The sequence below is a fragment of the Columba livia genome, chromosome 11 (genome assembly GCF_036013475.1).
Source record: "Columba livia isolate bColLiv1 breed racing homer chromosome 11, bColLiv1.pat.W.v2, whole genome shotgun sequence".
NCBI lineage: Eukaryota > Metazoa > Chordata > Aves > Columbiformes > Columbidae > Columba > Columba livia.
In genome coordinates this window covers 21,837,689-21,850,571 of record NC_088612.1, presented here as the reverse complement: position 1 = coordinate 21,850,571, position 12,883 = coordinate 21,837,689, and the positions used below count along the sequence as shown (strand labels likewise).

Here is a 12,883-nt window from a genome sequence, read left to right as displayed (position 1 = left end):
CTGGGAGCAAGTGAAAATTTAAATACTCCCACCCATTCGCTGTCAGTGCCTTTGGAATCAGAGACAAGATGCAGCCTCTTACAGATGAAATCAAAGTGATGTTCCTTTCCCTTTTTCTCTCTAGTCACAGTTTCTCATCCTCTCTGCCTTGGGAATTATTGGCTCTGCTGAAGAGAGAGAGAAAACTGTACCCCTTTTAGTAAGATAAGGTAATATTTCTGTTCCTCATTCTTACTTGATTCCTATAGCAGAACCAAGACATAAGTGTGTTTCCATGGTTCATTTTTTCTCATTGGAGCCTGGAACTGCTATTTTGACAAACAAGGGGAATCCATCTCACCTACCTTTAGGCACCAGCAGTGCAGATATTTAAATCTGAATTAGCCACTCAAACAAGAGAAATAGGAACCTCCGTGGCATCAGTGACTAATATTATTTGAGATGCCTACGGGGGTGAAACAGTAATTATGCTTATTTCTGTTGTCTATAGAAAACCTTGGCAACTGTTACTGCCTATTTTGCTGATAAATACGTTGAACAAAGGAATCACACCATCCATCCATCCATCCATCCATCCATCCCCCTTTTCCCTTTCATCTTTGTCTTTCAAAAATCAGCCAAGTATATTTTGGCTGAAACAGTCTAGGAAGTTTCCCAGAAAATTAATGCTGTTATCTGATATGCTGAGATGATAAATCCCAGAAAAAGGCAGCAAGGTGTAGATTCTGGCAGCCACTTTCATGTGGGCAGATGTTGGTATGCTGAGCAACTTTTTACTTGCCAGGGCTTCTCTTAAATGAAAACTCACAATTTATATGATTTGATGAAATAAATGTAAGTGCACGAACACTTTTCTGAATTTAAATTTGTTTAGGTTTGGATTGTATTTTGCAGGGTTAACAGTGAAAATAATGCAGGTGGATCACTTCTGCTTGAGTCAGACCAGGAGGTGGGAAGCCACAGGGTCTCCATATCACCTGGCTTAGAGCACCAACAATATTTCAGTTAATTCCAGCTATCAAAAAATTAGGCATTTTATACTCACTTCATTATTGAAGATACCTCCAATCCTTGGACATCCACCTTAGAAGGAAATAAATGGTGCTTCTGTCTTGTGCTGTATTGCCCACCATTAAATACAAACCAGTTCCAAGATGACTGGTTCACAGTTAGATGCCTGCAGACATTTAGATGCTGAAATTTACTGAGAGACATCCAGCCCATCCACAGTGAATTTTTCTGTCACATCATAGATGCCACTCTTACACTAAGGTGACCTGCCCTTTGGAAGGATTCATTTCTTTCCATATAAAATAAAGACAGAATGGTTGTTGGAAATTTGTATGTCTACTTTATATTACCGAAATTAAAGAAGATGAATCCCAGCCTGTGACTGTTAAAGATGATCTTGAAGAGGTTGCCCAGCTGAGATATTTTTCCACTGGGGTCACTGCCATATCCAATCCAAGTTTCATCTCATTCATATTTTAAGCTTCATTGTACTTGCAAGTGTAGCAATTCCTGAGACCAAAAGTCTGTCCTAAGCCACTAACCCTTTTGTTGTGTGTTTTGTTTTGCTTTTTCTCTTTTAGGACAGAACCTGTGGAGGAAATTAAGCCAGGAAACCAAACCATCACTACTCACTTCTTCCTTTCGGGGTTTGCCTTCCATGGCAAGATGCAGCTCCTGTTTTTCATGCTGATTTCCATCATGTTCCTGGCCACGTTGATAGGGAACTCTCTAATTGTTGTGATCACAACCGTTGACCCTGTCCTACACATGCCCATGTACTACCTCCTAAAGAATCTTGCCTTGACAGAAATCTGCTACAGCCTCACCATTGTCCCCAAGATGCTTGCAATTCTGCTGGTGGAGAGAAAAGTTATTTCCTTCACAGCTTGCACCCTGCAGCTCAACTGCGTTATTCTTTTTGTCACCTGTGAGTGTTTCCTCTTAGGAGCAATGGCTTATGACCGACAAGCGGCAATATGCCACCCATTGCATTATGCCACCCTGATGAACAGGGATTGCTGCTTCAAGATGGCCATTGAGTCTTGGCTGTGTGGTGTCCCTGTGGCTCTGGGCTTCACCACATGATTATTTACCCTGCTCTTCTGTGGGAGAAACACATTTGATCATTTCTTTTGTGATGTTTCTCCTTTGCTGAAGCTGGTGTGTGTAGACACAGCCTTCTTTGAACTACTGATTTTTATTGCTATTGTCCTAATAGTGATGATTCCCTTTTCTCTGATAGTCATCTCCTACCTTTGCATTATCCATGCTGTTCTTCAGATCCCCTTGGCTGTGGGCCAGAGGCGAGCCTTTTCCACCTGTGCAGCTCACCTGGTGGTTGTGACTCTTTTCTACAGCACAACTGGCATCATTCACCTGTGACCCTTGTCCAGCCTCTCATCCAACATGAAGAAAATGGTGTCCCTGTCTTACACCGTGGTCACTCCCATGCTCAACCCCATCATCTACAGCCTGAGGAACCAGGAAGTCAAGCAAAGCCTGAGGACAAGTACTGACAAGTGGTTACTCGGGAAGCAGCTGACTGTTTTTTCTCTCTCCAGGTGATGGATTCCTTGTAGATGCAAAGATTATAGGTGTTTCCCTAATGGAAAAAAATAAATGCTATTTATGAATGAAAAGAAATGCTTTTCAAAAGACCTGTGTTATTTGAGCAATTCTTTGCAGTTAAATCCTTGAAATATCTGCCCTTTTTTACTTGGCATATTGGAATAAATTATAGTTGTTGGCCTCGCAAACAAAGAAGTAAACCTTGCTCAAAGCAGAAATATTACTACAGCAAATTGTAAAATTCTTATCGTCCCCCCTCTCCCTCCATGTCCATTGAACAGACAAACTCTCTGCCTTGGGAAACAGATGTTTGTTTTCCTCTGCATTAATGCGAAAGTTATAGCCTGGATTGTTTCCCCCTCAAGAAAGGACCCTCAATAACGCGTTGAGAATCAAGTTAGTAGCTCATGATTGGAGGGGAGGAGCCGTGTCTCCTGCAAGTGTCCCTGCTACTGGTGGGAGAGACTGGGTTCTAGTCTATACTTGATCTGATTTTTTTGCAATCAGAACAAAGATCTCTTTCCCAAACTAGCTAGTAACTTGCTCAGTTCAGGACAGAAAGGGTAAGCTGAAACACCGCCAGCTCGCTGCAGTAGCTTTGTTTTAATTAGTTCCCTTCTTATGTGGACTGAGGGAAAGCTAAGGGAGGGGTTGGATCCATAACTCATTGAACCTGGTACTTTCTGTCTGATTCTTTCTCTGGCTTGTCAGAGGGAGTGTTCATCAAAGTGAAATGGAGATCGTGTTTCTAGTTTCTCTCAGCTTATTTCGATCTAATTTCAGTCCCAATTCTAGAATTGCTTATACCCCAGCAGTATTTTCTCTTCTGGTTTGTATCATTAATAACTAATTCACTGTACGAGAATTGGGAATGAAGAAGTACAGTTTAGCCTGGGAAGAATAAGGAGAGTTGGGGGAAGGTGTTGTTTTTTTTTTTATCTTTGTTTCTCACCATCCAATCTATTTTAATTGGCAAAAAATGGATTAGTTTTCCCCAAGTTAACCTGTACTGTCCTTTTGAGGAGGTGACATGAGAGAACAGCTGGGTGGGAGTCCAGCTGCAGCCCAAGGACAATCCACCACAGTAGCAAAAGCAACAAGTGTTGCTAAGAGTGGATTTTGGGAATAAAAATCGCATAAAATAGGAAATGAAAATAAAGGTATGGGGTAGAAGGAAGAAAGATTTTAATGCATTGTGGCTTAGGCAAGTGGAAAGGTTTCAGTCAGTTATAGAATTAACACAATGTGTGAATGGGTTGGTCAGAGGATACTTCGATGTTTCAGAGAAAGTTGGACCTCAGCATGATGCAGATGGCATGGAATGAGGGGAGGATATTGTACTGTGTTGGGCTGGCATGGGGTCAGCATTCTTCCTAGTGAGTGCTGTGTGGTGTGTGCTTTGTATTTTTGGCTTAAGGAGTGCTGAAAAAACACCAATATTTTGGCCATTGCTGAGCAGTGCTTGTTCAGAGTCAAGTCTGTCTCTCCACAAAGACCCGTAGTCTTGGGATAGGATGGAGACTGGGAGGGAACACAGCCAGGACAGCTGGCCCAAACTGCCCAAGGGGATATTCCATACCATATGAGGTTTCGCACAGTAAGAAAAGCTCAAGGAACGGAGGAGGATGAGACCATGTTCACAGTTAAGGTGTTTGTTTTCTCAAGCCACACTTAGGCATGCTGAGTCCCAGCTTCCTAGGAAGTGGCTGGACATCTGCCTGATGATGTGAAGTTGTGAATTAAGTCAATTTTTGCTTGTGTACACAACTTGTTCTCTCCTTATTAAACCGTCATTACCTTGATCCACAACTCTTTACACTTCACTTTAATATTCTCCAAACAAGAGAGGGGAGTGTGAGAGGTACGATGCTTACGCAGATGCAGAAAATTGCAGAATAAACTGAGTCCCTTGACATGGTAATAAGGGACAAACGATAAGGGAGACATTGAGAAGAACCAAACCTTGTCAATCAATGACTCCATGAAGGGCAAACAGGGAGAAACAAAGGCAGGGTAAACAGGAAAAGGTATAAAATGGACTGGTCCCATGAAAACAGGGCCAGTCAATGCACTCACCTGGTGAGCCCTGCACCTCATCTCTGCAGTCTGTCCTATCATCTTATAGCTTCTTATTTTCAATCTCTTCTCTGCTGCTGGTGGGATCTGGGTGTGGGATTCTAAACCAAGAATATCCAAAACTGTCTTACTATTGGAGTGGTATGTAGGGCAGTCAGACCTTGGTATGGATCCCACAATTTCTATGGGTGGCTGTTTTGCTTCAGAAAGGAAACCAGGAGCCCTTGGGCTGACTCCTGACATTGAGATGCAAATTTGGCAATTATTTTGCTACAAAGACCCCAGAATCTCATCCTTATCTGTGAAACCACAATGAAAATAAAACATCAGAAATCCAAAGAGAGCACAATGGATGGAACAAATGTGAGGTTTCACAAATACTAATTCTAATTCTAATATTTGAAAGAGATTTAGGAAATGTTGCCCAAACACTGCTTCAGGTCAGCTGGGGTTGTACAAATGAGGAAGAATTCCAACCATACAGTCTGTGCACCGAGATGGAGATCTTTGTGTCAGATCTTTTAGGGGGCGTGTTTAGGAGGAGAGGTAGATTGGTTGTTTGTTTTTTGTGGACTGTTTCACTTTATCTTTTCTGTTTTACGAGTGCTCATCTGCGCACTTTCTTCAGGCAACACTATGTTGCTGTGCAATTCCCCATTGATTCAGAAATCTCATCTCAGGAGACTGATCAAAGCAATAGGAAATTTAATTCCCACATGAGCTTGTTCATATTTTGCACGTTCTGGACATGAAGGAAAATCTTTATTCCTCCTCTAACGAGGTCACCAGAGATTTCTAGTACCATTTGCAAAGCTTCCTCCATGCATCCTACCTGAATAACTACAAGCCCTTGAGAACTCATAGTAGTCATTGTCATCACAGCTGCAGCATTGATCTCTCAGCTACAAGAATGTCAAGGAGATACCACAGAAAAAAGGAGAGCAGAAATTCTCGGTCTCTTAACTCCACAAAATATTCTGATTTATCTTCAGCTTTGCTTTCTAACTCTCAATCAGAGAGCCCTACTACAACGAGAAAAGTACTGATTGACAGTGAAGTTTGTGCAGAATTAATGTTCTTTTTTATGATTAGGCAATTTAAATATTTGAAAAAATAGGCAAGCCTCAGAATGAAAATTCTTGTATTTGTATTTGTATTTAACGTAGAGTCTTAAAATAATTTTTAAAAAACCAATAAAAGAAAAAAACAGATTGGGAGAACTATTTGACTGGATATGTTCATCAGTTACTTCGATTATATATTAGTCAGCACCTGTGAAACAGAAGGGAAGTAGTAGAAGGAGAAGAAAAAAAAAGATGATCAGAAGGAAGAGAGGAAAGGGATTAGATCACCTGTGGTTGAGTGAGAAAAACCGGCAGAACCAGAGGAGGTAGTGGAACACACCTGAATGAAATGCTGTCTTTCTGCAGATGCATTTCAATGAGGAGGGCTTTGGAGCCTAAAGGTGGCAAATCCCATGGAAGAAACTGAAGCATTGGTATTGCACAGAAAATGGCATGTCTAACTCTTGCAGTGCAGGTGATACACTAAAATGTGGAGCTTGTTCAAAGATCAGACTAAAAGTATTTTCATATCTCCATAAATTACCATTAGCCTATGTGCTCAAGTGACCCAAATGCAGGCCCTGACACTTGGCCTTGGTGAACCTCAGAAAATTGGCCTATGCCCAGTGATCCAGCTGGTCCACATGCCTGTGCATGGCCTTCCCACCTGCAAGCAGATCAACACTCCCACCCAATTTGGTGTCATCTACAAACTTAGTGAGGGTGCACCGAATCCCCTCATCCAGATTATTGAAAAAATAATTAAACAAAACAGGGCATAGTACAGAGCCCTGGAGACACCACTCGTAACCAGCCACCCACTGGATTTGGCTCCTTTCACCACAACTCCTTGGGCCCAGCCACCCAACCAGTTCTTTATCCATTGCAGATACACCATCCAGGCCATGAGCTGCAGCTTCTCCAGCAGATGCTGTGGGATATGGTGTTAAAGACCTTACTAAAATCTAAGTACACAACATCCACAGCCTTTCCCTCATCTACTACGTGGGTCATCTTGTCGTACAAGGAGATCAGGCTGGTCAAACAGGACCTGCCTTTCATAAACCCCATGTTGACTGGGCCTGATCTTATGATTCTCTTGTATGGGCCATGTGATATTACCCAAGATCACCTGCTCCACGACCTTCCCTAGCACCAAGATTAGACTGACAGGTCTGTAGTTCCCTGAGTTCTCCTTACGGCCCTTCTTGTAGATGGGCATCACATTAGCCAACTTCCAGTCAACTGGGACCTCCCCAGTTAGCTAAGATTGCTGATAGATAATGGAAAGTGACTCAGAGATCACCTCTGCCAGCTCCCTCAGCACCCCTGGGTGTATCTCATCTGCCCCCATAGACTTGTGGATGTCCAAGTAGTGTAGCAGGACGCTAACCATTTATGCTTGGATTATTGGGTTTTGATTCTTCTGCCCATCCCTGTCTTCTGCCTCAGGGGGCTGGGTACCAGGAGCACAACTGTTCTGACTATTTAAGTTGAGGCAAAGATGGCATTCAATACCTCATTTTCTGTCACTGTGTTTCCCTCTGTATCTCTCAGGGGAAAGAGATTCTCATTAGACCTCCTCTTGTAGCCAACATATTTACAGATACATACTTTGTTGCCTTTTACAGAGGTGACCAGGCCCATATCTTGACAAAATGGAGTGCAACAGACTTATCACAGAATGTTAGTGATTGGAAGGGACCTGGAAAGCTCATCCAGTGCAATCCCCCCATGGAACAGGAACACCCAGATGAGGTTACACAGGAAGGTGTCCAGGCAGGTTGGAAAGTCTGCAGAGAAGGAGACTCCACAACCTCCCTGGGCAGCCTGGGCCAGGCTCTGCCACCCTCACCGGGAACAAGTTTCTTCTCAGATTTAAGTGGAACCTCCTATGTTCCAGTTTGCACCCATTGCCCCTTGTCCTATCACTGGTTGTCACTGAGAAGAGCCTGGCTCCATCCTCCTGACACTCCCCCTTTTCATATTGATAACCATTAATGAGGTCACCCCTTAGTCTCCTCCTCTCCAAGCTAAAACTTAACGGTTTAACCAGTCAGTTAACAGGGACTGTTGGTGGTGGGACACATAAGGGGATGTTGCTGTCTGAATACGAAAGGCAGATCGCAAAGGACTTTGTTCATCAGCGTCCTCCAGGCTGAACAAAACCAGAGGCTTTATCTGCTCTTCACTTGGCTTCCTCTCCAAACCCTTCAGCAACTTTTTAGCCCTCTTCTGCACACTTTCTAGTAGCTTAATATCTTCTTTATCCCATGGCACCCAGCCCTGCACACAGTGTCTCAGGTGAGGCCGCTCCAGTGCAGAGTAGAGCGGAACATTCCCCACCCTCACCTGGCTGGGCATGCTGTGCTGGATGCACCCCAGGGTACGGTTGGACCTCTTGGCTGCCAGGGCACAGTGTTGGCTCGTGTCCAACTTGCCGTCAAACAGAACCCCGAGATCCTTCTCCGTGGAGCTGCTCTCCAGCATCTGGTCCCCCAGTCTGTATGTACAGCAAGGGTTGCCGAAGAGGGGAGGTAGACAAGGAAAGGCCCTTGCACTTGCCAGCCCGAGCGCAGGGGCACTGACGTTTGCAGGGAGAGCTTGGTGCAGCCTGGTGATGGGTGCAGGGAAGAGGAGGGCAGGAGGCCTGAGCAGCAGCGCTGGTGCTGGCAGGTCCAGGCAGCATCAGGCAGGGCTGGGAAGGTCCCTGCAGAGCTGCTGGGGGGAGCAGAGTGGCGCAGCGGGAGCGTGCTGGGCCCATAACCCAGATGTTGATGGATCGAAACCATCCTCTGCTACTTGCTTTTGGCCTCTATCCAGCCCAACCAGACACTGCCTCTCCCTTGCAGCGTTCACCAGGTGCTCCCTGCACTGCTGCCCTCCTGCCCTCTGGACACCCAGGGCTGCCCAGGGCTGTCCCAGTGCCTGAGCCTCCTCTCTCTGCCACTGACACCTTCTGCTTTGCTTTCTCTGCAGGCACCATTTCCAAAGTGCCCATCAGCAAGGCAGAGCAGGCTGTGGACCAGCAGCCAGAGCACAGCACAGAGTTCCCCCCAGCAGGCAGGTTATGTTCTGGGGACACTGCTGTTTCCCCCTTCCTACCAGGCAGCTCAGTCCCCACCTTCCCAGGAACAAGAGGGGACTATCAGGGCTCTGCAGCTGGGGAGGAGGACAAGCCTGTTAGTGTGGGAACCACCTCTGTGTCAAGAGGTAAGGGGAAGACCTGTGTGGGATGTGGACAGTTCCAGCAATTCAGTGCATCTGCTGCACGATACAGCTGAGCCATCAGCAATGTGTGTGGACCCTCTGTGAAGACATATTCGAGAAAGGGCAGAAAAAGCCAGGCTGAGAGAGGAGGAAGAAACGAAAAGAGTGGGAAAGAGCAGAGGGAAGATTCATCCTGCTCGTGCAGGTAAAGGAGCCTGGTGTGAAGGAGTCTGGAACAGCCTTAGGAGATGAACGCCATTCTCACTGAGGGAGAGGCTACTTTGGGACAGAAGGGAACAGCGTGTCCTGGAAGAAAGGCCCAGGGTTTGAAATCAGCCAAGACAATCCTAGCAGAGGAAAGCAGTCCGGATCATGCAGGGTCTTCAACATGGGGGTGCAGGGAAGCAGCAACAGAGAGCATCAAACCACCCATCTCCGGGCTATCAATGCACTCTGTGAGGGGCAATGTTGAAGGGCTTAAGCTGGCACCTTCATAACCAGGTCTTATGAACAGAAAGAGAGATTCTCAGGGCTTAGGAGCCTGGATCTTGTAACAGAAGACATGTGAGGCTTATGCAAATAGCTCTGACAATCCCTGGAAAAGCCCTGTGAGTAGCGGGTGCCTGGTGGCCCTGGAGGAAGGGCGTTTGTACTTGGTGATGGCCAGGGAGCTGGAGAGAGTGCCAGGCTCACCCAGGACCATATGGCTGCACTGGGGTGGTCACAGGAGAAAGACAACAGGTGTTCAGCAGGTCCCATGGTGTAATGGTGAGCACTCTGGACTCTGAATCCAGCGATCTGAGTTCAAATCTCAGTGGGACCTCAAGTTTTAGCTCTCTCAGAGCTTTCCTCAGCATGCACAGCCTTGCTGTTGGGTCACTTCTTTAATGCATTCCCATCAGCCCTCCTCTCCTGGGCTCCCAGCCCTGGCACTGACATCAGTGCCCCTTCTCCTGCCCTGTGCCCAACAAACCTCTGCAGGTTTCCCGAGCTCTAGCCCTGCCCCGTCTCAGCTCCCTTCTTCCTGATGGCTGCTTCTGGATGGGGGATCCAGCAGCGGCTCAGCAAATCACACAAGAGCTGAGGTGCAGATCATGCAGGCCAAGCATGGCTCAAAGTAGGGTCAAGAAGAGGAGGCTGTTGAGGGCCTTGTCTGGTTGGCTGTTGGACATTTTCTAAGATGGAGAATATACAGCCCTGCTGGGGACCTTTTCCCCATCTTGACCACCATTGTTTCTGGATTTAAGCTGATTTCATCTACTGTCCATTGCTTTTTGTGAAATCAATTTTTCTGAGGCTTTCCTGCCTTTCTCTTGCCTACTTGATTATTTTTGGTGTTCTGCTGTCATTTCAGGTAATTCTACCCACTCTGACACTGTTTCTGCATGGGGACACAGTCATTGTCATGGAAAAGAGCATGTTCTCCCTCTTTCTTGCAGAGCAGTTGAACAACTGACAGAGGAGGAGGACAAACCACCACAAGTCTCCAGCTATGCTGCACAAAGTCTTTAACGAGAAGGAGCAAATGCAGTGGTACAGAACAGAGACCAAGAAACACATCTGCAGGGTTCAGGGCAAGACAGAGAACAGCCCATTGCCCAAGGACAAGGTCGAAACACAAAGTGCTTGCCTTTCCCCATTCTGCTCCACCTGCTGGCAATCCCAGCCCAGCAAGAGCAGTCCTTAACTCCAGCACCCTCCCCCCGCACCAGGAGGTTCAGCAAAGCAGAAGAGAACGAGCCCTTTCTCAAGGAGCTCAGAGCAAAGCAGAGCCAGAGGAGGCACAGCGAGGCCTGACGTGCAGCCAGGAGCCGTGGGCACAGGTCCCTCCTGCCAGCTGGCATGAGGACACCCAGCCCATCTGCAAGGCCTGGCCACACTCCTGCTGTGCAGTCCCCATCATTCTTCCTGCTCCAGAAGGGACGATGCACCAGGTTCAGCAGTTCAGACGGAAGCAGGGGGGAGGCAGGCACAGCCCTGACCCCCCCAGACCAAGGGAGCCCCCAGAAGAGATGGGAACCCCCCCAGTGCTGAGGGAGCTCCCAACAGCAGCTGACAGAGAGGATCCCACAACTGTGTTCTGAGGGAAAGAAGTGAGGATGGGGCCTGGCAGGGTCACCACCACTGGAGAGGCCTCAATGGCCACCGTCGAGTCACCACAGCGGGCGACACAGGGCTCACTGCAGCTGCTTGCAAGTGGGGTGGGCCAGAGGAACCACAAGGTGCTGGGATACAGGGTCTGAAGCAAGACATCTCTCGGTGAGGGGGGCAAAGCTGAAACACAGAGCACAGACACAACACAATTTCAGTCTGTCTTTCTTGTCCTCACTTATCTCTGCAGATGCACTGCACTGTCCTCCATCTTCCTTTTAACTATAACTACAGAAATTGCCTCCAGCTCATCTTGCAGACATGTACAATAGGCATGACATCTCAGCTTAGAGCTAGATTTCAGTGCCTAGGACCAAAGAGGTGCCTAACTGATTGCTGATGTCACAAGGACCTCCTCCTGCATTACCCAGTACAAAAGCCCAGATGAAGGTTCATGCAACTAGTCCACCACAAATAGGCTGCATGGAACAAGAGTCTCACAAATCAGCTCTTGAGAACACACAGCGTGCACAGAGCTGCCATGGCCCTCACTGTGCCATCTGAGTTGCATGGTCCAGAAAGGCTGAACTACTTTTGGGACAGGACCCAGCTCAGTGGATTTAGAGGCCCTGTGGAGAGTCTGATCATACCCCATGTCCAGAACAGGCAGTGCTGCATGGAACGAGGCACTGGATGCACCTGGCCATTTGGTTAGAGACCATCTGTCTAAAGCAGAAATTCTGCTGAGCAGACCTCCCTGCAGCTGAGCCCCATTCATCCCCTTGTGCTTGAAACAACCTTCCTCCTCCCAGCTCTCCCCAACCAGCCCCTTTAAAATGGAAGAGGTGGCAACCCTTCAACAGTTCTATTGCTCTGCACGTTGAGGCAGCCCAAGGATCCACCTGAGTAGCCACCATGACAGCAGTTCAGCCCATGGGGAGAGATGGAGTGCACAGAGTCTTACCTCGTTCCTGGAGGAAAGGGAGGAAAGAGAGGAGGATGCAGAGCCTGGAGCAGAGCAGGCTTTTATGCTGTGTCCTATTGCCCCGTGGGGCCACAAACATTCCTTGCTCATGAAGCATCTAAGCTCCCATTAGTTGTTGCTTACCAAAGCCTTGCTGGTGATTGAGTCCCTGCCCATTTAATCTGAAATATTTTTCTCCCACTTCATAATAACTGGAATGAGCAGTGAATCACAGAATGGGTTTTGATTCTAAAGGACCTTAAATATAACTTTTTTCTACCCACCCTCACATGGACAAGGACACCTTCCACGAGAAAAGGTTTCTCAAAGGCCCTTCCAACCAAGCTTTGAACACTTCCAAGATGGGGCAATCACAGCTTCTCTGGATGACATGTTCCAGTGTCTCACCACCATCACAGGGAAGAGTTTCTTTCAAATATCTAATCTACATCTAACCTTTTTCATTTTAAAAACTTTGCCTCTCTTCTCGTCACTGCACTCCCTGACAAAGTGTCCCTCCCCGTCTTGAGGTCTCTGAAGAGCCTTCTATTCTCTAGCATAAAAAACCCCAAATCTCTCATCCTCTCCTCCTAGGAGAGGTGCCCAGACCCCCTGATCATCTGTGTGTACTACTCTGGACCCAATTGAGCAGGTCCATGTATTTCCTATGTTGGAGGCACTACATCTAAACACTGTACTCCAGGTGGAGTCTCATGGGGCAGAGTAGATGGGCAGAATCACCTCCTCTGACTTTCAGGCCACCCTTCTTCTGATACAGCCCAGGGTACAACTGGCTTTCTGGGCTGCAAGCATGCATTGGCAGCTCATATTCAGTTCTTCATCCACCAATATGCCCAAATCCTAAACCACAGGGCTGCTCTCTATTCACTCATGGCAC

The 12,883-nt window shown here is 47.0% G+C and overlaps 1 long non-coding RNA gene, 1 other non-coding gene and 1 pseudogene across 2 annotated transcripts; 2 read left to right on the top strand and 1 right to left on the bottom strand.

Moving 5' to 3' along the window:
- The first annotated feature begins 1,589 nt into the window (after positions 1–1,589).
- On the top strand, positions 1,590–2,636 carry LOC135580524 (olfactory receptor 10A7-like; annotated as a pseudogene).
- Positions 2,637–9,681: 7,045 nt separating this feature from the next.
- On the top strand, positions 9,682–9,753 carry TRNAQ-CUG (transfer RNA glutamine (anticodon CUG)). The gene has a single exon. It is a non-coding gene; the product is annotated as a tRNA-Gln (tRNA).
- Positions 9,754–10,421: 668 nt separating this feature from the next.
- Positions 10,422–12,021, bottom strand: LOC135580614 (uncharacterized). The gene is made up of 2 exons (XR_010475531.1): positions 11,986–12,021; positions 10,422–11,204 (listed from the first exon to the last, which is right to left on the bottom strand). It is a non-coding gene; the product is annotated as an uncharacterized LOC135580614 (long non-coding RNA).
- Between the last annotated feature and the right edge of the window lie 862 nt (positions 12,022–12,883).